The 22,986-nt window shown below is 42.3% G+C and overlaps 1 protein-coding gene across 1 annotated transcript in view; it reads right to left on the reverse strand.

The window, feature by feature from the left end:
• The window catches only part of LOC128573047 (zinc finger protein 208-like), a 37,692-nt gene extending 27,754 nt beyond the window's left edge, over window positions 1–9,938 (reverse strand). Inside the window, exon 1 of the mRNA XM_053573270.1 lies at window positions 9,816–9,938. The gene's annotated coding sequence lies outside the window, so the exon portion shown is untranslated. The remainder of the gene's footprint in view (window positions 1–9,815) is intronic.
• Window positions 9,939–22,986: the final 13,048 nt, after the last annotated feature.

Below are 22,986 nucleotides of genomic sequence, written 5' to 3' on the forward strand. Positions count from 1 at the left end.
AGAAATAAAAATGATATCATTAACTTCCTTGAGCATAACAACAATGAAGACACAACCTACCAAAACTTGTGGGATATAGCAAAAGTAGTCCTGAGAGGAAAACTGATTTTAGACGACTACATTTGAAAACAGAAAGAGAGCACATCAACAAACCCACAAGCCATCTTATGGAACTGGAAAAAGAAGAACAATATAAGCCTACACCCAGCAGAAGAAAACAAATATTCAAAATTAAATCAGAGATTAATGAAATCAAAAACACAGGAATCATTCAGAAAATTAATGAAATAAGAAATTGTTTTCTTGAAAAAACAAGTAAAATCAATAAATCTTTGGCCAGACTAAATATAAACAGAAAAGTAAAGTCTCTAGTAACCTCAATAAGAAATGATATAGGAGAGGCTCTGCATCCATAGACAGTGGTTACAGTGTCAGCCACTTATATGGAGGGTGGTGGGTTCGAACAAAGCCCAGGCCAGGTAAAGACCAATAACAACTGCAACAACAACAACAAAATAGCCAGGTGCTGTGGCAGCGCCTGTAGTCACACCTACTCGGGACGCTGAGGCAAAAGAATGACTCAAGCCCAAAAGTTCAGTTTGCTGTGAGCTGTAACACCACAAAACTCTACCGAGGGTGATATAGTAACACTCTATCTCCAAAAAAAAAAAGAAAGAAAGAAAGAGAATAATGATAAAGGGGAATAATAACTGATGCCACAGAGATACTCTTGTAGTATCGCCGAATACTACCAGAATCTCTATGCCCAGAAATTTGACAATGTGAAGGAAATGGATCAATATTTGCAATCAATCCTCACTCTAGACTTAGCCAGGAAGAAATAAATCTCCTGAACAGACCAATTTCAAGCACTGAGATCAAAGAAAAAACAAAGTTTCCCCACAAAAAAAAAAAGCCCTGGTCCGGATCTCTTCACACCAGAATTCTATCAAACCTTCAAAGAAGGGCTTACTCTCATACTACAGAAATTATTCCAAAAAATTGAGAAGGAAGGAATCTTCCTCAACACGTTCTACGAAGCAAACATCACCCTGATACCAAAACCAGAAAAAGACCCACTCAACTAAAAAGGAGAACTTTATACCAATTTCACTAATGAATATAGATATAAAACTTCTTAACAAAATTCTAGCCAACAGATTACAGCTTATCATCAAAACAGTCATTCATCATGATCAATTACATTTCATCCCAGAAATGCAAGGCTGGTTTAACATATGCAAGTCCATAAACATTATTCATTGTATCAATAGAAGCAAAAACAAAAACCATATGATCCTCTCAATAGATGCACAAAAACCATTCAATAAAATCCAGCATCCTTTTCTAATTAGAACAGTGAAGAGTATAGGCATAGGTGGCACATTTCTTAAACGGATCAAAGCTATCTATGACAAACCCACAGCTAATATTTTACTAAATGGAGTAAAACTGAAAGCTTTTCCACTTAGAACAGGAACCAAAGTTGTCCTCTGTTGCCATTACTATTTAACATAGTATTGAAAGTTCTAGCCAAAACAATTAGGCAAGAAAAGGAAATAAAGGACATCCAAATAGGAACAGAGAGGTCAAACTCTCCCTCTTTGCTGACAATATGATCTTATACTTAGACAACCCCAAAGACTCAACCACAAGACTCCTGGAGTCTTGAAAGTATTGTACTTTCAATACAGTACTTGTTAAATCTACTAAGTGTCCTAATGTCTTAACACAATAACTAAGAAAATGTAGTGAAGGCTATGTTAACCAGTTTGATGAAAGTATTTCAAATTGTATATAAAACAAGCACATCGTACCCCATACTTCCATTAATGTACACAGCTATGATTTAATAAAGAAAAAATACAGTAACGTCTCAGGATATAAAATCAATGTCTACAAGTCAGCAGCATTTGTATACACCAATAACAGCCAAGATGAGAGGCTAATTAAGGACACAACTCCCTTCAATATGCGTCAATGAAAATGAAATACCTAGGAATACACCTAACAAAAGAAGTGAAGGACCTCTAGAAAGAAAATTATGAGACCGTAAGAAAAGAAATACCAGAGGATATTAAAAAATGGAAGAACATACCATGCTCATGGCTGGGAAGAATCAACATTGTTAAAATGGCTATCCTTCCCCAAGCAATCTACTGATTCAATGTCATCCCTATTACTGACATGATACTTTAAAGACTTGGAAAAGATGATTCTGTGTTTTGTATAGAACCAGAAAAAAACCAGTGTAGCTAAGGCAGTTCTTAGTAATAAAAGCAAAGCCGGGGGCATCAGCATGCCAGATTTTAGGCTGTGCTACAAGGCCACAGTGATCAAGACAGCATGGTACCTGCACAAAAATAGAGACATAAACATTAAGAATTGAATAGAAAACCAGGAAATGAAACTGACATCTTACAACCACCTAATCTTCAATAAACCAAACAAGAACATGCACTGGGGGAAAGAATCCCTATTCAATAAATGGTGCTTGGAGAACTGGATGTGCACATGAAAAAGACTGAAACTAGAACCACACCTTTCTCCACTCACGAAAATTGATTCAAGATGGATAAAAGACTTAAATTTCAGGCTTAAATCAATAAAAATTCTCAAAGAAAGCAAAGAAAGCCCTGGAAAATATCAGCCTGGGGAAAGACTTTATGAAGAAGACTGCCGTGGCATTTGCAACAACAAAAATAAACAAATGGGACTTAATTAAACTGAAAAGCTTCTGAACAGCTAAGGAGACAACAACCAAAGCAAATAGACAATCTACACAATGGGAAAGGATATTTGCATATTTTGAATCAGACAAAAGCTTGATAAGTAGGATCTATAGAGAACTCAAATTAATCCACATGAAAAAAGCCAAGAATTCCATAATCAATGGGGAAGAGACATGAATAGAACCTTCTCTAAAGGAGACAGACGAATGGCTAGCAAACATATGAAAAAATGCTTACTATCACTAATTATTACAAAAATGCAAATCAAAACTACCCTGAGATATCATCTAACCCCAGTAAGAATGGCCCACATCACAAAATTTCAAAACTGCACATGCTGGCAAGGTTGTGGAGAGAAAGGAACACTTTTACACTGTTGGAGGGACTGCAAACTAATACAATTCTTTTGTCATAAAGACACTTGCACTACAGTGTTTATCGCAGCTCAATTTACAATCACCAAAATGTGGAAACAGCCTAAATGTTTCCCAACCCAGGAATGGATTAACAAGCTGTGGTATATGTATACCATGGAATACTATTCGGCCATTAAAAAAAAAAATTGGAGACTTTACAGCCTTTGTATTAACCTGGATGGAAGTAGAACACTTAGTAAAGCATCACGAGAATGGAGAAGCATGAATCCTATGTATTCAATTTTGATATGACAATTAATGACAACTAATGACATGGTGGGGTGGGGGAAGGGGAGAAAGAGAGAAAAAGGAGGGGATGGGGAAAAAAAGAGCATAGACAGGGCAGGAGGGAGGTGGGTGGGGTCTTGTGTGATACACATTTTAGTGGCTAGGCACACTTGTAAGAGGGATTATACCTAAGAAATGCAATGAGTATAACCTGGTTTCTTACACCCTGAATGAATCTCCATGAAATAAAAAAAAAAAAGTTTTTAAAGTTGGAGAACTCTTGATTCCACTCCCCAGAGCTACAGAAATAAAATTTATGCTAGATCTCAGACTTAAAGTTATGGGAAACAATCTATGCCACTAAACTTCTGAAATTACCATTAATCTAATGAATGATATAAATTGGCTCAAAAATTGGTAAGATTAATTCCAAAATAAAATATCTCCAAAATTTCCTTGACTATACCAAGATATCCTTAAGGTTTCCTTAGAAACAAAAACCTGACATTCATGCAGTCAAAGAAGAAACTTCATAAAAACATTCTACAAAGAAAGAATATGAAATGCATAGTATAGACCCAGAACTGTGTATTTAAGTTATCCTCACCAAGAAGACCAGGTTTCTATAGCTGTCTAACATGAAATCCCAACAAAAATGCTGAAGGTCCCGGCAGGCCCACTTAGTCATAGAGAATTCTATAGACACGTCCTTGAATGTCAACACTCCCTGAAAAACAAACATGTTTGCCAAGATATAAGGGAAGACTGAATTTAATTTTAGTTAAATGAGTAAAGAGAACTGTTGCTGATGTATATGAGTGACTGGAATTATCTAATCAGTTCAGAAGAGATACATTCTCTCATGTGCTCTCTAACACTGAAGGGGACGGCATAATGTCCACAGAACCAGTGTAGACACTATAGCTTTTTGTTTGCACGGTAGAAATAAAAGACTACCAATACAGGCATGTATAGTTTTGTGACTTATCAATATCATTCCATGTAAGCTGTGTGTATTCTTTTAAATGACAATGTCATGGTGAGGTAAACAGTACCTCTAAAATTTTAACACGTACAAGAAAGAACAGGAGATAGGCCGGGCACAGTGGTGACTCACGTCCATAATCCTAGCATTCTGGGAGGCCAAGGCGGGTGGATTGCTTGAGCTCCCGAGTTCAAGAACAGCTGAAGCAATAGCGAGACCCCATCTCTACTAAAAATAGAAAAAATGAGGCAAGAGGATCACTTGAGCCCTAGTAGGAGGTTGCTGTGAGCTATGACGTAATGGCACTCTACCCAGGACGATAGCTTGAGACTCTTTCTCAAAAAAAACAAACGACAACAACAACAAAAGACCAGGAGATCTTGATAAAATGTAGATTTTCATTCAGAAGATATGGGATGAAGATTCCATTTCTAAATTTCGAACAAGCTAAATAGGAATGACCATGCTTCTGTCCCATGAAAATATTTTGTCAAACATGCAGTGAACTGTACATACTGGATTTACCCTGTTGATTTCTGAACCACTAAACAAAAATGACAACCTTTACTTTCCAAAGAAAGGTATAGGAAAGAGAATCTAAGAAGAAAGGGACGCTTCCTCAATAAATGTTTTGGTTTGTGCACATTAGTTGATAATCTCCCCCAAGTACTTATTAACAGTACTGGGAAGCACCTGTGGCTCAGAGGATACGGCACCGGCCCTATATACCAGGTTCAAACCCTGTCCCGGCCAAATTGCAACAAAAAATAATGGGGCGTTGTGGCGGGCACCTGTGGTCCCAGCCACTCAGAAGGCTGAGGCAAGAGAATCACCTAAGCCCAGGAGTTGGAGGTTGCTGTGAGCTGTGACGCCACGGTACTCTACCAAGGGCAATAAAGTGAGACTGTCTTTAAAAAAATTGAATAAATAAAGAAGATATACTGAACCCTGCAATGGAATATGTGTCAAAGAACACCACAGCTGAGTGAATAAAATTAACCTCAAAGGTGAACAGGACAAATTAGTATCAAGTGCTGATTCACAAATGCAAACACGACATCACTGCTGTGACAGTACTAGACAGAAAAAGTAAATCATAATCTGATAAAAACTAGTTGGAAAAACCCAGTTTGGGCAAAGTTTAAGGTACAGATGTCTGGCATGTTTTCTAATCTCTAATCCTATCTTTAAATATGACCTTCTTAGCATTCTAGAAAGCAAATCTTTTGTAATTAATCTGTTTTTCAGAACTTTGAGTTACTTTAGGCAGTAATTGCCATCTTCTGTAAAAGTACATGTATATCAACTTATTTTACATAGAACCCATGGAGCTTCGAGATGGAAGCTAAACAGTACATATTCCCCATTTCTGCTAATATACAATGATCCAACCTCGTCCACAGTGGAAATCTTGGGCATCCACATTTTCCCATTTTCAACAGAAAGAAAGGGAACATTTTCACTATTGCAGGATATAAGTTTAATGTGAGAATTTTCTAGGGCATACGGGAAGCCTGGATGGAGAAAAAGGAAAGAAGACTCGGCCATATGTAGAGAAGAAGAATTTTGAGGGAAAAGAGTATTTGAAACAAACTCATTAGGCAGGAACATCACAAGTAGAGATGTAAATGTTTGAAAATTCTAAGAACGTGATAGTGCAGAAGAAAATGTGGGCACAGACCTGGACCTTGCACTCATTCAACAGAGAAGCAATCATTTCTTTCTCTTTCTCCTCCTTCCCTTGATTTCCTTCTCAGGTGAGATTATCTGGACACATTACTCCTGCATCTTTTTTTTTTTTGTAGAGACAGAGTCTCACTTTATGGCCCTCGGTAGAGTGCGATGGCCTCACACAGTTCACAGCAACCTCCAACTCCTGGGCTTAAGCGATTCTCTTGCCTCAGCCTCCCAAGTAGCTGGGACTGCAGGCGCCTGCCACAACGCCCGGCTATTTTTTTTTTTTCTTTTTTTTGGTTGCAGTTTGGCCGGGGCCGGGTTTGAACCCACCACCCCCGGCATATGGGGCCGGCGCCCTACCGACTGAGCCACAGGCGCCGCCTTCCTGCATCTTGATAATACGCCTTTAAAGGCATCAGCACAAACTCATCACCTGCTACCACCACATCCACAGGCACAGAGACCTCGAAGTACAGAGAAATTTTGACCCTTTCCTATTCTTTATCATGAGAGAGAGTTGAGAAGAAGTGTGAGTAAGACTTCTTAAAGACCAAAGTGTGAGTTTCTAATTTCTTGGCTTCCAGTTCCCTCCCCTGCCAGCAATTTCTGCTATGGAAATGGGAAATGGAGCCTGTTTCTGGAAAAAAAGAAATAAACTCGACTGTTTAAATGTATCTGGAAACCCTCATGCTAGACAGTGGCCTTCCCTTAGCATCACAGGGGGCACTTAATTAAAACCACGTGGATGACACAACCCACACTAATAGAATCTGGGCACAGGCAGAATCACAGATGATGGTACCTCTTCAAACTAAGCATAGAATCCTAACTACAAGCCTGGGCTGAGAAACACTTAGCTAAGCATCACCTCTCTGGGTTTAATATGTATACAAGGCATTTCACAGTATGCCCACTCTAAGCATCTGATTCTGCAACAGCAGCAGTTACTCTATCTTCAAGCAAATAATCAGTTTTCTTACAATGACTATGTCCTTCCTTAAGAATATCAGAAAGAAGGCCAGCCCGATGGTTCAAGATTGTAGGCCCAGCACTCTTGGAGGCTCAAGGCAGGTGGCTTTTCTGAGCTCAGGAGTTCCATACTAGCCTGAGCTAGAGCAAGACCCCCTCTGTAAAAATAGCAGGGTGTTGTGGGGGATGCCTGTAGTCCCAGCTACTCGGGAGGCTGAGGCAAGAGGATGGCTTCAGCCCAGGAGTTTAAGGTTGCTGTTAGCTGTGATGCCATGGCTCCAATGAGGGTGACAAAGTGAGACTATGTCTCATTAAAAAAAAAAAAAAGAATTTCAGAAAGTGTTTTGAGCCATTCACTATAGAACCAAGATTACAGAACTTCCTGTGAGGTAAAATAGTGACCAGTTAACCTCCATTTCTGTTTTGGTCTAGCTGGTATCAGCCAGACAGCCAGAATGCAAGAAACCATTTCAATGAGACATGGAGACCTACACACAGAAAGCTTCCACACACAGTTTCCCAAGCTCCTTTTCCCTTTCACCGCCATCTGATCAACCTAAAAATATGAGGTGGTCTTTGCAACATTAGTCAGCCATCTCCTCGTGATGTTCTTGAATTCATTGCTTGCTCTTCCATCAACTCTTGCATTGTGACTTTCACTTTTCAGGAGGGAACAGTCAATCTTGGGTTTGTTTACAATTTTACAGGTGTTGAGTGAGTCTAAGGAGTGGCTTTTTTAACTATTCCCCCTATTGCTGCTGTTACTCCTTCTAGACCAGTGGTTCTCAACCTGTGGGTCGCGACCCCTTTTAACTATATTAAAGTGCCCGCGGCATTAGGATGGTTGAGAACCACTGTTCTAGACTATAGCAGCACCCAGCTAGAGAAAGCAAACACAGCACAGAGTTCCCTCAGTTCAACACTTTGTAAACAGGAAAACCTTTGGTTCAAGGAAGACCAACAATCACAATCTTGAAACGACATAGTTTCCCGGCACTTTAAAGTCTCCAGATTCTGAAGAAGGCAGCAGTGTCTGAAGAAATACCCAGACTCAGAATTTGGACATGCAGATTTGAGTATGGCACATGTGGGGATGCAGCTAGTGCCCTGTGTACATTAAAGGGAAACAGAAACAGAAAAATGGGAATGGGGACATGCTCGGGTGTACTCAATGCACATCCGTGATCCAGGTTGAGCTTCTGGCCTCCTAGCCTCTGGATCAGTATTAGGTCTAAAGAGATCAAGATAATTGAAAGCTAGTGACACAATACCTGATTGCTGCCCTATAAAAGTAGTTTGTAAAAATCTGCAGGTTGTCCCTAAGTCAACATACATACAGAAATAGAAAATTGTAGATAAAATATACTTTTACAAAATACTCATTACAAAATTTTACAAGTAGTTAGCAACACATAGAGAATAGTTTTTAAATGTTTTATAAAATTTTGTTGTAAATAAAAGTACATATAGCTGCAATTTCCCTCTTTGCCTATGTATGATGACTGTAGGGGCAACTTTTGGGACACCATGTACTGTAACTACTCAAGAAGGGAGATTGAAAACTGGCAGAGAGACCATTGTAGCTTCATTACTTGGGACAGAATGCACTTTGCTGTACAACTGGGTGTTGTGACTGTGAAGTGGAGATAGAAAGTGCCCTCTGCAGTTACAATTGGTGGGCATCATCTATGTTCATGTCAGTTCTGGTAATTCTGGATGGTGTGTAAAAATACTTTATAACTAAAAACAGACTCATTTCCAACTCTAGAATAACCCACCACGATGGTATACAGAAAAAGAAGTGTCACATTAGACAATTTAACCAGAATGGGATGTTCATCTCAGACCACTTAAGAGACGACAAAGATGAATTAAGTCATCATTATTAGTCCTCAGTAAGAAGACTTGACAGCACCATCGTTTATACAGGGTATCCATAAAGTTTGTATATAATTTAAAATAGTAAAACACAGGGTGACAGAGTGAGACTATGTCTCAAATAATAATAATAAAAGAAAAAGACAGAAGACACATATACAAGGAGATAGTGGTGTGAGATGTTCGGGACCATCATTCATCCTGGGAAGTAGCTCTGATTAAAAAAATTCCCAATGAGCTGTGTTCTCAAGAGCAGCTCACTACAAAAAACAGCACTGCCCATGATGACTTAGGTGATATTCCCCTTTTGGCCTATGACAGGCCAGACACAGACTCTACATATTAAAATTTGTTACACAGACAAAACAACATTTAAAAACGTACTCTCGCTGTCCTCCGGAATTACTAGCCTTTGCAATAAAAAAGCGTTTTCACACATCAACTCCCCTTCGGTGTTTAACTACAACAGCAGGCAGGAGAGCCACTTCCGGTTCCCCAACAGGGAGAGCCAGGGAGCCCGGCCCTAAGTTTATTTTCAACAAAAGAATGGAGGGGTTGAGGGCTCCACGGACTACAGCCTCCCCCTTGAACAAGCTCCCCACACACACAAACTCTTGGGTTTCTTCCCTGAGGCGCCTTCCATTGTGACCACCAGGGAGGGACCCGCGGCGCTGCAGGCACACAGCTACTCAGAGAGAGCTCTGGGCCATGGAGCAAGTAACAGGTCCAGGAAGGCTTCAAGCAACAGGGTCCCAACTCCCTGCCCCGCTCCACCTTTTGCCAAGAGGGGTCCGAGAGACAAGGGTGCCAGTGGCAAACTTCCGCCTCAAGACTCTAAAGCTGAAGGGAAACTGCCCGGTCCCGCCACAGCCACTTCGGGCTCCAACTACGCTCCTCCCCCTCTCAGGACACCCAGTCTCCTGTACTCACCATTTCCCAGCTTCAGAGATGTCCCGGTGTCCTCCCTACAGATCTCCCAGCACCTGCAGGTCACAGCGTGACAGAGACTGCTACTGAGACAACTGGTATCTCCACGAGATGGAACTGCTGAAGTTGAGACAACCGCTCAGTGCCCAGGTCAGGAAACAAAAGCTGCTCCGGAACCCCAGAGCCGCCTTCTACCTGCTGGCTTTGCATCTGATTGGACAGTTCGTACAGGCGCATCCCTGATTGGATAGGACCTCAGGTCCCACCTCTCTGACCATGAGTGACAGGAATGTCGTTAGACAAGAGGCTAAAAGTACCCAGAAATGCTAACAATTATTTCACCACAGCACTTTTTTTTCGTTAACGACAAGGACCATGACCTTTTTTTTAGTCAGAGTCTCACTTTGTCACCCTCAGTAGAGTGCCTTGGCCTCACAGCTCACACTAACTCCCAACTCTTGGGCTCAAGCGATCCTCTTGCCTCAGCCTCCAGAGTAGCTGGGACTACAGGAGCCTGCAACAATGCCCGCTATTTTTTTTTTTTTTTTTTTTGAGAGATGAGGTCTCCCTCTGACTCAGCCTGGTCTTGAACCTGTGACCTCAGGCAGTCCACCGAATGTCGTTAGACAAGAGGCTAAAAGTACCCAGAAATGCTAACAATTATTTCACCACAGCACTTTTTTTTCGTTAACGACAAGGACCATGACCTTTTTTTTAGTCAGAGTCTCACTTTATCACCCTCAGTAGAGTGCCTTGGCCTCACAGCTCACACTAACTCCCAACTCTTGGGCTCAAGCGATCCTCTTGCCTCAGCCTCCAGAGTAGCTGGGACTACAGGAGCCTGTAACAATGCCCGCTATTTTTTTTTTTTTTTGAGAGATGAGGTCTCCCTCTGACTCAGCCTGGTCTTGAACCTGTGACCTCAGGCAGTCCACCGAATTCACCCTCCCAGCGTGCTAGGATTACAGGCCTTAGACACCGAGTCCCTCTTAGGGACCATGACTTTATTCATCTCCATATTCCAGGGCCACCGTGCTTTCCATACCTTAAGTGTTTAATATATTTCGACTAAAGCAATGAAACTCTATTTACTGAGTGTGTAGTCTGTGCCTGACTTGGGCACCTATTATTTAAATAGGAGGTAGACTCTGCTTTGCCAAAGTCTTTTTTTTTTTTTTTTTTTTTGCCGTTTTTGGCCGGGGCTGGGTTTGAACCACCACCTCCGGCATATGGGGCTAGCGCCCTACTCCTTTGAGCCGCAGGGCTGGCCCTAGACTCAGCTTTGAAGGCATTTTCAATATACATCATGATGTCTGGGTAAAAACATGCACATAATGAACTCAGTGAACTTATAGACACGTGAAGGGTATTGGAAGTTAAAGCAAAGTCTGGCTATGGCAGTTCAAAGGGTGAAATTACCTCTAGTCTCCAGTCAGGGGTTGGCATTGCAGGAGGTTTCGTGCAGGAGGTGGTATTTAAGATCCCAACTAACAGGTATAACTAGGAGTATGTGGTACACCTCCTGGGGGAAGGGCTCAGCTACCATGTGGATTTTACCTTACAAACTGTCTTAACTCTTTTTACACAGGGCTTGTGCCTTCTCTGGCATGCAGTTCTGCTGACGGATATTTGTATTTACCTCTAAATATAAATTATATTATATATATATATATATTTTTTTTTTTGAGACAGAGTCTCACTTTGTCAACCTTGGTAGAGTACCTTGGAGTCACAGCTTACAGCATCCTCAAGCTCTTGGGCTACAGTGATTCTTTTGCCTCAGCCTCCTAAGCAGATGGGACTACCAGCACCCACCACAAGGCCCAGCTATTTTTTAGAGACGTGTCTCAATCTGGCTCAGGTTGTTCTTGAATCTGTGAGCTCAGGCTATCCACCTGCCTCAGCCTCCCAAGTGCTGGAATTACAGGTGTCAGCCACCAAGCCCCGCCTAAATTATATCCTTTTATTAATTTCAATTATATATAGGTATCTGTTTATAACATACACACAAAGTAAATACATGTTTTCCACTCGTGGAAATAACATATTGACAATTATATATATAAATATTTTATGGTGAAAAGTTACATACAGGGTGGACATAAAGTTCATGTGCAATTTACAATGGTTTACTATTTAAACTTAAAACTTCCATATTTCAATTTAAATTAAAATACTTTGCTATTTAAATTGCACATGAACTTTGTGTCCACCCTTTATTTAGAATTTTGCTTTGGAAGATGTCAATTAGGTGGGCAATTTTTTTTCTTTCTTTCTTTTTTTTATTTTATTTTTTTTTTGAGACAGAGTTTCACTGTGTCGCCATGGTAGAGTGCCGTTGTGTCACATCTCACAGCAACCTCAAACTCTTGGGCTTAAGCAATTCTCTTGCCTCAGCCTCCTAAGTAGCTGGCACCATAGGTGCCTGCCACAATGCCCAGCTATTTTGTTGTTGTTGTTGTTTAGCTGGCCTTGGCCAGGCTCTAACCTGCCAGCCTCAATTCATGTGTCTGGCGCTGTTACCACTGTGCTATGGGTGCCAAGCCTGGTGGGAAACTTCAAAAGCATCATAATCAGGAGCCAGTGGAACATATGCCTTCTTCTCTCCATCAGGCCTGATCCGGGTGTTGACCTTGGCCACATCAATGTCATAGAGCTTTTTCACAGAGCCTGTTGATCTAGTGCTTGTTGCTTTGACATCCAAATGAACACAAGTGTGTTGTCTTTTCTCTTCCCTATGGTAGACTCAGTGATCAGTGAGAACTTGATGATAGTACAGTGGTCAAGCTTGTCTCTCCTAAGGAAGCCTTTCCTGGGATATGAGGGCTGCCTCCAAAGGAGGCACAGAGACTTCAGCCGTCGAAATGTGGGTGATGTTTGAATATTCTTTTTTGTGTCGCTATGGTTGCCTTTTAGCACTGCCTTCTTGGCCTTTAATGCCTTTGCTTTGGCTTTGACCTTGGGATGGGCAGGAGCTTCCTCCTTTACCTTTGGCACCATGTTATGAAAAGCAACAATTATTTTAAAGTTTGAGATTTTTTTTTTAATTTGCCTGAACTCTGGTCTTTTGAGGAGGTAGCCTAAGCTTTGAAATAGGATGCAGCCTTCTAAGTCAGCCTGTCCGATAGAAATAAAATGAGAGTTTAGCCGGGCGTTGTGGTGGGCGTCTATAGTCCCAGGTACTTGGGATGCTGAGGCAAGAGAATCGCTTAAGCCCAAAAGTCTTAGGATGCTGTGAGCTGTGACACTTTGGCATTCTACACAGGATGAGAGCTTGAGACTCTGTCTCAAAAAAAAAAAGAAAGAAAGAAAAAGAAATAAAATGAGAACTATGTGTGTCATTTCAAAGAAAAGATAATGAAATTTGTCAAATTGATTGCTACTGTTTATTTCACCTAATATATTCCAAAATATTATTGTTTCATATCTGATAATTTTCGTTATATATCTTTAATTTTTTCTATGGGCTCGGTGCCCATAGCTAGGTGGTTACGGCGCCAGCCGCATGCACCGAGGAAGGAAGGTTCGAACCCAGCCCAGGCCTGCTAAAACAACAATGACAACTGCAACAAAAAAATAGCCAGGCATTGTGGTGGGTGCCTGTAGTGCCAGCTACTTGGGAGGCTGAGGCAAGAGAGTCACTTAAGCCCAAGAGTCGGAGTTTGCCGTGAGCTATACTGCCAGGGCACTGCCAAGAGCGACGTAGTGGGACTCTGTCTCAAAAAAAATAATTTCATTCTATGTATTTTTTCTATTTTAAGACAAAGTCTTACTTTGTGACCATTTAGGGTGCTGTGGCATCATAGCTCACAGCAACCTCAAATTCATGGACTCACGCGATCCTTTGCCTCAGCCTCCGTGTAGCTGGGACTACAGGCGCCCACCACAACGCCCATCTATTTTTTAGAGATGGTGTCTTGCTCTTGTTCAGACTGAACAAGTGAGTTCAGGAGTGAGTTGAGGCACTCCACCCATCTCAGCCTCCCAAGTGGTGGGATTATAGGCGTTAGCCACCTCTCCAGACCTTTTTTCTTTTTTTGAGACAGAGTGTTGAGCTGTCACTTTGGGTAGAGTGTGCGGCATCATAAAGCTCACAGCAGCCTCCAACTTGAGCTTAAGCAATCCTCATGCCTCAGTTTTTCTAATTTTAGTAGAGATGGGGGGGGGGTTCTCGCTTTTGCATAGGCTGGACTGGAACCCGTGAGCTCAAGCTATCCACCCGCCTCAGCCTCCCAGAATGCTAGAATTACAGGCATGAGCCTCGTTCTATGTATTAACTGTAGAGTATAGCTCTGTATTCAGAACAGCATGTGGACAGTTGCTGCCACATTGAAGTGAAACACTGAGGGCTTTGACTCTACTAAACTCAGAGATGTAACTGTCCTGAACCACACTTTTTTGTTGTCAGAATAAGTGAACCTTCTACTCCCTATCAGAATCTTGCCTTGGGTCCATGGGTGGGAGTGACAGAGCCCCCTGTGGGAGCATGGGACAGTGTGCAAAAGGGGACTACCGGTAGACCTACACTTCACTCTCTGCTTTGATGTATGCCTATCTATCTTGCAGAAATCATACACTGAACAAAAATGAGTGGAGCTTCAAGAAGGAACCTCAACAGTTTGGTTGCATACCTCTGCAAAGGATGGGATATACACATAAGCAACGTGATTACTGTGACAGGACTGGGTGGGTGTGAGATCTAGGTTTCTGAGAAGTACCTGGAATCTCATAAGTATATCTACAACCTCTAGGAGTTAGGGACCCCCACTAATTATTCCAACCTTTCAGGTTTTGAGTCTCTAAACTGAACACAGATGGGCACAGCACCAGCTTCTTCTCCTCCTCCTCCTCTGGCCTGTACCATAAAGAAGGGACCTTGGGGCTGAGCTATGTAAGCAGGGATGTGGAGTCAGGAGAAGTGGCAGGTAAAGGCTGGACTGGCCCTGCTCCTGGGCAGGACGTTAGCACCTGGGTGTGGGCCCTGCATATCCCAGGGCTCCTTCTACTTTAACTTCTGGAAGACACACTGCTCTAACTCACAGACTGTTAAGAACATATAATGTCATCAAGGTAATAATATTTCTCAGTAACCTCCCTCAAATATTTTTGGAAACTTCACTGTCCACACTTGGAGGGACATTTACAGTGTTCTCTTCCCAATTCTAATATCAAACTGTCTGCTACACACTTGCCATACCCAGATCTGGGGACAAACCTCAACATTTACAACATTGCAATGTGCAAGAGCAAATTTTTTATTTGAAAAGGTATGATGAATGGTATGTTACACATTTTTATGAAAACACTTTTTTTCTTTATTTCAGCATTATGATTGACATGCACACATTTTCCCAATTGTGGAAATATTTATATAATAAAACCCATCACACATAGTACCAATCAAGATGCTTCCACAGTTTTTATCATCTTGCCTTCACTTGTAGAAACCAACTTCAGTCGCCCTTGTCTCATTTTAAAGTAAATATAACAGATCACATTATTTAGTTTGTAGGTATTTTACTAACTATATCTAATAATTTCAAAAACTCTTATAGAAAACACTTTTGGAGGGTAGGGGGCAGTGCCTGTGGCTCAGTGGGTAGGGTACTGGCCCCATATATCAAGGGTGGTGGGTTCGAACCCGCCCCGCCAAACTGCAACAACACCAAAAAAAAAAAAAATAGTCCGGCATTGCGGCAGGTGCCTGTTGTTGCAGCTACTCGGGAGTCTGAGGAAAGAGAATGGCCTAAGCCCAGGAATTGGAGGTTGATGTGAGCTGTGACGTCACGCACCCTACAGGGGGCGATAGAGTGAAAAACAAACAAACAAACATAGTAACACAAGTACTCCAAAGAACTTTATTCTGTGATATAACCAAGCACAGGGACACAGAAAGGAGTGCACAATCCCGTCCAGGCCCAGAAAGGAATGAGTGCACAAATCCTTACAAACCCTTACATTCCCACCCTGCCTTAACTCAACTGCTAACTTTTTTCTTGACCTCAGCCCACTCCAACACAAATGAATAAAGGCCATGATGCCCACACAAACCTGGAGTCTGTTTCCTTTCATTCATGACTTGGAATAACTTCTCATTTTGAAAACCACAAGATAGAAAAAATATACGCAGAATATAAAATAATGCATATAAAAAGAGAGTGATAATTTTGCTCAGTTTTCAGAATAAGAAATTGCAATATCTAAGTAAAATTTTAGCTCTACTGGATAGACAATAAAAAGGGGATCTCAGTTATGAAGTAAGATCCCAAAAGAGAAGAGCCTCAACTTTAAAATGTTAGGAAGAAGTAAAATTATTGGAGACCAGTTTCTCGCCAGGATTGTGGGATACCTGCTAAAGTGGAATTGGCCAAATGTGGAAAATGAAGATACAAGACAGAGAGAGACACATTTACACGTGGGCCCATATGATCTCCGTCAACCATGGTGAGACTCAACGGAGACCCTCAGTGCTTTCGCACTCAACTTTTATGGAGTTCTCTCAACATTAATTTTTTTTTCTTCATGTCACCTGCTGTAGAGTGTCATGCCGTCATAACTCAGAGCAACCTTGAACTCTTGGGCTCCAGTGACTCTCACGCCTCAGCATCCAAAGTAGCTGGGACTACAGGTGCCCACCACAATGCCTGGCTATTTTGTTTGTTTGTTTGTCTTGTTTAGCAGTCCCAAGCCGGGTTCAAACCCACTTGAACCCGCTTTGGTGCATGTGGCCAGTACCCCAACCACTGAGAGATGTGTCTCTGTCAATGCTAAGTTTATCTGGGAGGTCTATGAGCTAATAGAGAACTGTGCAATGAACAACCTGTGTGCTATTTGCGTCATACATTAGCAATTATATGAATACATGGCTTTTTTTCCATTATCTTTTGCTCCTTAATTGATAGTTAAGTATACTTAATCCTTGCCTTCTAGAGAAACAAGGATCATAACCTTAAGGCAAACATGATGTGCCCACTTCTGCTTGGTTGGCCTCCCTCTTCAGGAGTCCAAAGGGAAGGTTAAACCACTTGTTCCCCTGTGGGGCCACACAGCCTTTGGAAGCTGAGAGAGAAAGAAGTCCTTCCTCCTACCTCCGCCTAAGGGTTCCTTCCTCTGTGTGGGTATTGGTTGTGCACACTGTCTCCAGTGACTTTTGCAACACCCACCTCTCTCCCAGGGTTTCTGTATTCCAGCCTCCTTAAAAACTGAAGCCTTATCCTTTTACAGGAAGAGCTGTGGCCCCCATGCTTGATGGATTACCTGTCAGGACTTGCCAAGCTGCAATGTGCACTCCAATGGGCCTGGGCCATTTAACCTTTAAACAGGCAAGTTGTAATCACTGTTTTCTTTCTCAACATTGTTTTCTGCAAGAACTGCACAGACTGGTTGTTCATCAGTAAAGCTATATTTTATGTTATTTTTTTGCAGATTTTGTCCAGGACCAGGCTTGAACCCATTACCCCCCCCCCAATGTATGGGGCCAGTGCCCTACTCCTTGAGCCACAGGTGCTGCCCAGTAAAGCTATTTTTATTAAAAACAAATTCAAACGTTCAGTGCCTGTGGCTCAAGGAGCTAAGGCGCCAGCCACACCTGAGCTGACAGGTTCGAATCCAGCCCAGGACCACCAAAACAACAATGATGGCTGCAACAAAAAATAGCTGAACCTTGTGGCAGGTGGCTGTAGTCCCAGCTACTTGGGAAGCAGAGGCAGGAGAACTGCTTGAGCCCAGGAGTTGGAGATTGCTGTGAGCTGTGATACCACAGCATTCTATCCAGGGCGACAGCTTGAGGCTCTATCTCAAAAAAAAAAAAAAAAAAAACAAACAACTATTGAAATGCTAAAGCTAGGCTGCTGTTTTTTTTTTTTTTTTTTTTTTTGCTCAGTTAATCTTCTAAGTTCTAAGTTCTATCTTGCTCTTGGAGGGCTCAGGGTCTTTAATCACTAATTTTCCCACACAGAATATGATATTTTAGGAATTGTTGGCCAGTGTCTTCTGACTGTATAACAAAGAACACTTAGGTTGATGAAAAAGAGAACAAAACACCTAATGGAGAACATAGAAATAAACAAAGATTTTGAAAAAAAGCTGTGTTTTCATTTATATCAGAACTCATTTAAAAATATGAAAATAATATTTCTTTTTCTTTTTTTTTTTTTGAGTCTCACTATGTCTCCCTCGGTAGAGTGCCATGGTGTCACAGCTCACAGCAACATCAAACTCTTGGGCTTAAGTGATTCTCTTACCTCAGCATCCCAGGTAACTGGCACCCCACAACACCTGGCTATTTTTTGTTCTTGTTGTTGCAGTTGTCATTGTTGTTTAATTGTCCTGGGCTGGATTTGAACCCCCCAGCCTGGGTGTATGTGGCCAGCATTGTAACCATTGTGCTACAAGTGCCAGGCCTTTTTTTTTTTCTTTTTCTTTTTCTTTTTCTTTTTCTTTTCTTTTTTTTTTTTTTTGAGAGTGTGTAGTTGTACCCAAGAATGTGAGTGGAATTACAGAAAATATGCCAGGACACTGAGGTCGAATTGAGTATAGGGTTCTTTATTGCCCTTGGCAGCGGGTGGGTTCCCAGCCCCAGGCTCAGCACCTGTAGCTCAGCCGCTAACGCTCTGGCCACATACACTGGGGCTGCAGGGATTAAACCCAGCCCTGGCCTATCAAACAGTAATGACAACAACAACAACAACAAAATAGTCAGGCATTGTGGCAGGCAACTTTAGTCCCAGCTACTTGGGAGGCTGCGGCAAGAGAATCACTTAAGCCAAAGAGTTTGAAGTTGCTGTGAGCTCTGATGCTTCAGCACTCTACAGAGGGCGACATAATGAGACTCTACCTGAAGAAAAAAAAAAAAGAAAGAAAGAACTCCCTGCCCTCAGGGTTGGGCAGGGGTATTCTTGCACAAAGCAGAATTTTACAGAAGCAGAAATGTTTTCAGCATTATATTTTTTTGGAGGGGGTGTGTGAAACAGCTTGCACCTGCATATTAGTTGATAAAACGGACATCTAACAGAAGTACCGCAGAGCAACTGGCAAAGAACTGGGGGGACGGACTGGGTAGAGGGCCCTTAAGATGGAATAGAGAAAGTGCCGCGGGTTATGAAGAAAAGTGGAGTCAGTCTGGCTTTTTAGCGCAAAATGGAGTCTGTCTGGCCTTTAAGTGTAACGGTGTTGTTCAGGGGTTGAGCACCTGGCATTAAAAATCAATTCACAATTATAGCAGATTAATAAGAGAAAGGTTTATTTCTAAATACCATGCCCATAGGGGGAACCACAAGAATGATTACTCAATGTCTCAATGATGGTGAGAGAGTTTAATAGATGCCTTTCAGAAGGGAGGAGGGAGAATGTAGAAAGTATAGGTGCACCAATTGGTTGCTAAGGGGCAAGTGTAGATGGAGGGAGACAGATTGACTTGTTAATAAACAGGAGAGACAGGTATTGTGTTTTAAATGATTTGGGGCCAGGCCTTCTAGAGTTCCAAAGAAGTCAGCAACCTCCTTTGAATTCCAGTCTAGTTAGTCCACTAGATAGAGGGAAGACCTCTTCTAATACCGTGTTGTTGTTTGTTTGGAGACAAGAGTCTCACCTGGTCACACTCAGTAGAGTGTTATGGCATCAGAGCTCACAGCAACCTCAAACTCTTGGGTGCAAGCGATTCTGTTGCCTTAGCCTCCCTTGGAGCTGGGACTTACAGGCGCCTGCCACAATGCCTGGCTATATTTTTTCTTTGTTTAGCAGGCCCAGGCCAGATTCAAAACCACCAGCCTCAGAGCATGTGGCTGGCGCACTAACCACTGAGTTTTGGGTGCCGCCTTCCAATGCTTTTTTTTGAGACAGAGTCTCAAGCTGTCACCCTGGGTAGAGTGCCTGGCATCACGGCAACCTCAAATGCTGGGCTTAAGTGATTGTCTTGCCTCAGCCTCCCAAGTAGCTGGGACTACAGGCGATTGCCACAATGCGCAGCTATTTTTTTTGTTGCAGTTGTCATTGCTGTTTTAGCTGGCCCGGACTTGGTTTGAACCCGCCAGCCTCAGTGTATGTGACCGGCTCCCTACCCACTGAGCTACAGGTGCCACCCTTCCAATGCTTTTCCATCATAAATGGCCTTTAATTCAAAATATTCTTTATCAAGGAATCAAACTTTCGAGTGAAATTTCCGTAGGTTCTTCAACATCATCTATGGCTCACAACAACCGCAAATTCTGTGCTCTAGTTATCCTCATGCCTCAACATTTTCAGTACCTGAAAATACAGGTGCCCACCAAAATGCCTGAGTAGTAATTTTTGTTTTAGTAGAGATGATGTCTCCCTTTTGTTCAGGATGGTTTCAAACTACTGAGCTTAAAAAATACACCCATTTGGGCAGCGCCTGTGGCTCAAAGGAGTAGGGCGCAGGCCTCATATACTGGAGGTGGTGGGCTCAAGCCTGGCCTTGGATAAAAACTACAAAAATAAATAAATAAATTCTTTGTACAGTTCTGCCACTCTAAGCACACAGTGACAAGTACATAAACCTAATTCTCAGATCTCAAACAAATTTCTTTATAATGAGAAAAAAGATTAAAAAGTAAGGGTTGTTATTAGGTGCCTGTAACACAGTGGTTATGGAGCCAGCCACATACATGAGGGTGCCAGGTTTGACCCAGGCCCAGGTCTGCTAAACAACAAAAATAGCCAGGCATTTTGGCAGGCGCCGGTAGACCCAGCTACTTGGAAGGTTGAGGCAAGAGAATCACTTGAGCCCAAGAGTTTGAGCTTGATGTGAGCTGTGACACCACAGCACTCTACCAAGGGTGACATAGTAAGGCTCTGTCTCAGGTGAACTGAAAGAGCTGCTCTCAGATTATTAGAAAGTGTACCTGCTGTGTTCACAACTTGGCTGTATCTTGATAATATGAGGATAGTCACCAGGCTTTTTTTACATCACTGCAGGTCATCTCCTGGGAACCGCAACCAGGGCCACTTGCTGTGACCAGTGTGGTCTCTTAGTTGACCCTACCACAGCGAACAGAGGCCTCTCAACGTCATTGCTCTGTACAATGTCAGAGACCTTTGGTTTCTTTTCCAAAGTCAAGCTGTGCTCATCTTGTAGGCAGTACTCTGTGCAGGAATCATGTGAGTGAGAGACTCACCAGAACACTTCCCAAGGAGGCTCATTCTGGAAACTTCCCATGCACCTTCAGGTGGACCTCACTTGTATATCCTCCATATTCCTGACCTCCTCATTGTGCCTAAGCCTGAACCCCTGATGAATGTTCTCCAATGAAGGATGCTAAAATCCTCTCATTGATGGACATACCCACTTTCTTCCAATGCCCTGTAAGTTATCTGTTTGTCTGTTTCTTTTAGCCAAAAAAGCAAAATTCTCTGTGGTCCTCTATTTGGAAGCTGTCCTTGGAAACAATTCTTTTTTTTTTTTTCTGGAATTCCCACATTTGATGTGGACTTTGATACTATGGATAAAATGAGTGTTTGAGGACTGGGTGCAGTGTCTCATGCCTGTAATCCTAGCACTCTGGGATGCCAAGGCCAGTGGATTGTCTGAGCTCAGGAGTTTGAGACCAGCCTTAACCAGAGTGAGAGCCCATCTCTAAAAATAGCTAAGTATTGTGGTGGGCACCTGTAGTCTCAGCTACTCAGAAGGCTAAGGCAAGAGGATTCCTTGACCCCAAGAGTTTGGGGTTGCTGTGAGCTATGACAAGATGGCACTCTACTGAGGGTGACAAAGTGAGAGTCTGTCTAAAAAACAAAAATGAGTGTTCGAGTAAGGACATGTAAGCCAACTCCTTAGAAGCCTGATTTTATGCTAAATAATCAGAAGCTGAAGCTGTCAACAAAAGTTGATTCTTGTGAGGCAAGGTGGCTCATGCCTATAATCGTAGCACTCTGGGAGTCTAAGGGGGATGGACTTCCTGAGTTCCTGAGTTCAAAACCAACCTGAACCAGAATGAGACCTCATCTCAACAACAACAACAACAAAAAAAAGTTGATTCTTATTTTTCCAGAGTCCAGAATTTGAGAGGTCCTGGCTGTCAAAGAGCTTGCAAGTTCCTCACCAGTTGATACTGTGTTAATCCCTCTCCCCTCACTTCTCACCTGGAAGAATCAAATCTTATGTGGTATAACAGTGATTTGAGCTTATTATTTTGGCTTTGAGCTTATTATTATTATTATGATCATTTTTGAAATCCTCAGAATCCAAATCCCATAGTCTATGTCTGGTTCATTTTTGTGGGTTATTCTTTCAACTAAAACTGTTCAGCTGTATCAAAGTAAAAAGGAAGCATACAAATGTAGGGGCTCATTGTTCCATTGCTCAAAGGCCATTTCGCATTTCCAATTTCAAAATGAAACACTACCACAGAAACACACTGAGTATCCCTAACTCTCTCACTCCGTTCAGCCTCCGTGTGAAGAGTCCAAGGGCTTACTTTGCCTTTTGATGTGGTTCTTTTTGGAATAAAAATAGTGTCTTACTCATTCTTTCATATGATTGATTGTGTTCCTCTGGGCCTTTTTCTGTAAAGCAGGTCTGTTGAAAAGGGGGATGGTCTGTTGGGCATTGTACAGAGGGGCACTAAGAATCTGTGTCTTTTTTTTAAATTTATTTTTTGAGACAGAGTCTCACTTTGTTAGTAAACTGCTGTGGCATCATAGTTCACAGCAACCTCAAACTCTAGGGCTCAAGAGATTCTCTTGCCTCCGCCTGCCAAGTAGCTGGGGCTATAGGCACCTGCCACAACACCCGGCTATTTTTAGAGACAGAGTATCGCTCTCGCTCAGGGTGATTTTAGGCAACCTGTAAGCTCAGGGAATCCACCCACCTCAGCCTCCCACAGTGCTAGGATTACAGGTGTGAACCTCCCTGCCTAGCCTAGGATCTGTGTCTTTAGCTTTCAAACCTATGTTAAAGCTCAAGTGAAAAGTCCCCAGTCTTGGGCAGTGCCTTTGGCTCAGTGAGTAGGGCGCCGGCCCCATATGCCGAGGGTGGAGGGTTCAAACCCAGCCCCGGCCAAACTGCAACAACAAAAAAATTAGCTGGGCGTTGTGGCGGGCGCCTGTAGTCCCAGCTACTCGGGAGGCTGAGGCAAGAGAATCGCGTAAGCCCAAGAGTTAGAGGTTGCTGTGAGCCATGTGATGCCACGGCCCAAGAGTTAGAGGTTGCTGTGAG

Source organism: Nycticebus coucang, chromosome 20, assembly GCF_027406575.1.
Source record: "Nycticebus coucang isolate mNycCou1 chromosome 20, mNycCou1.pri, whole genome shotgun sequence".
Taxonomy (NCBI): domain Eukaryota; kingdom Metazoa; phylum Chordata; class Mammalia; order Primates; family Lorisidae; genus Nycticebus; species Nycticebus coucang.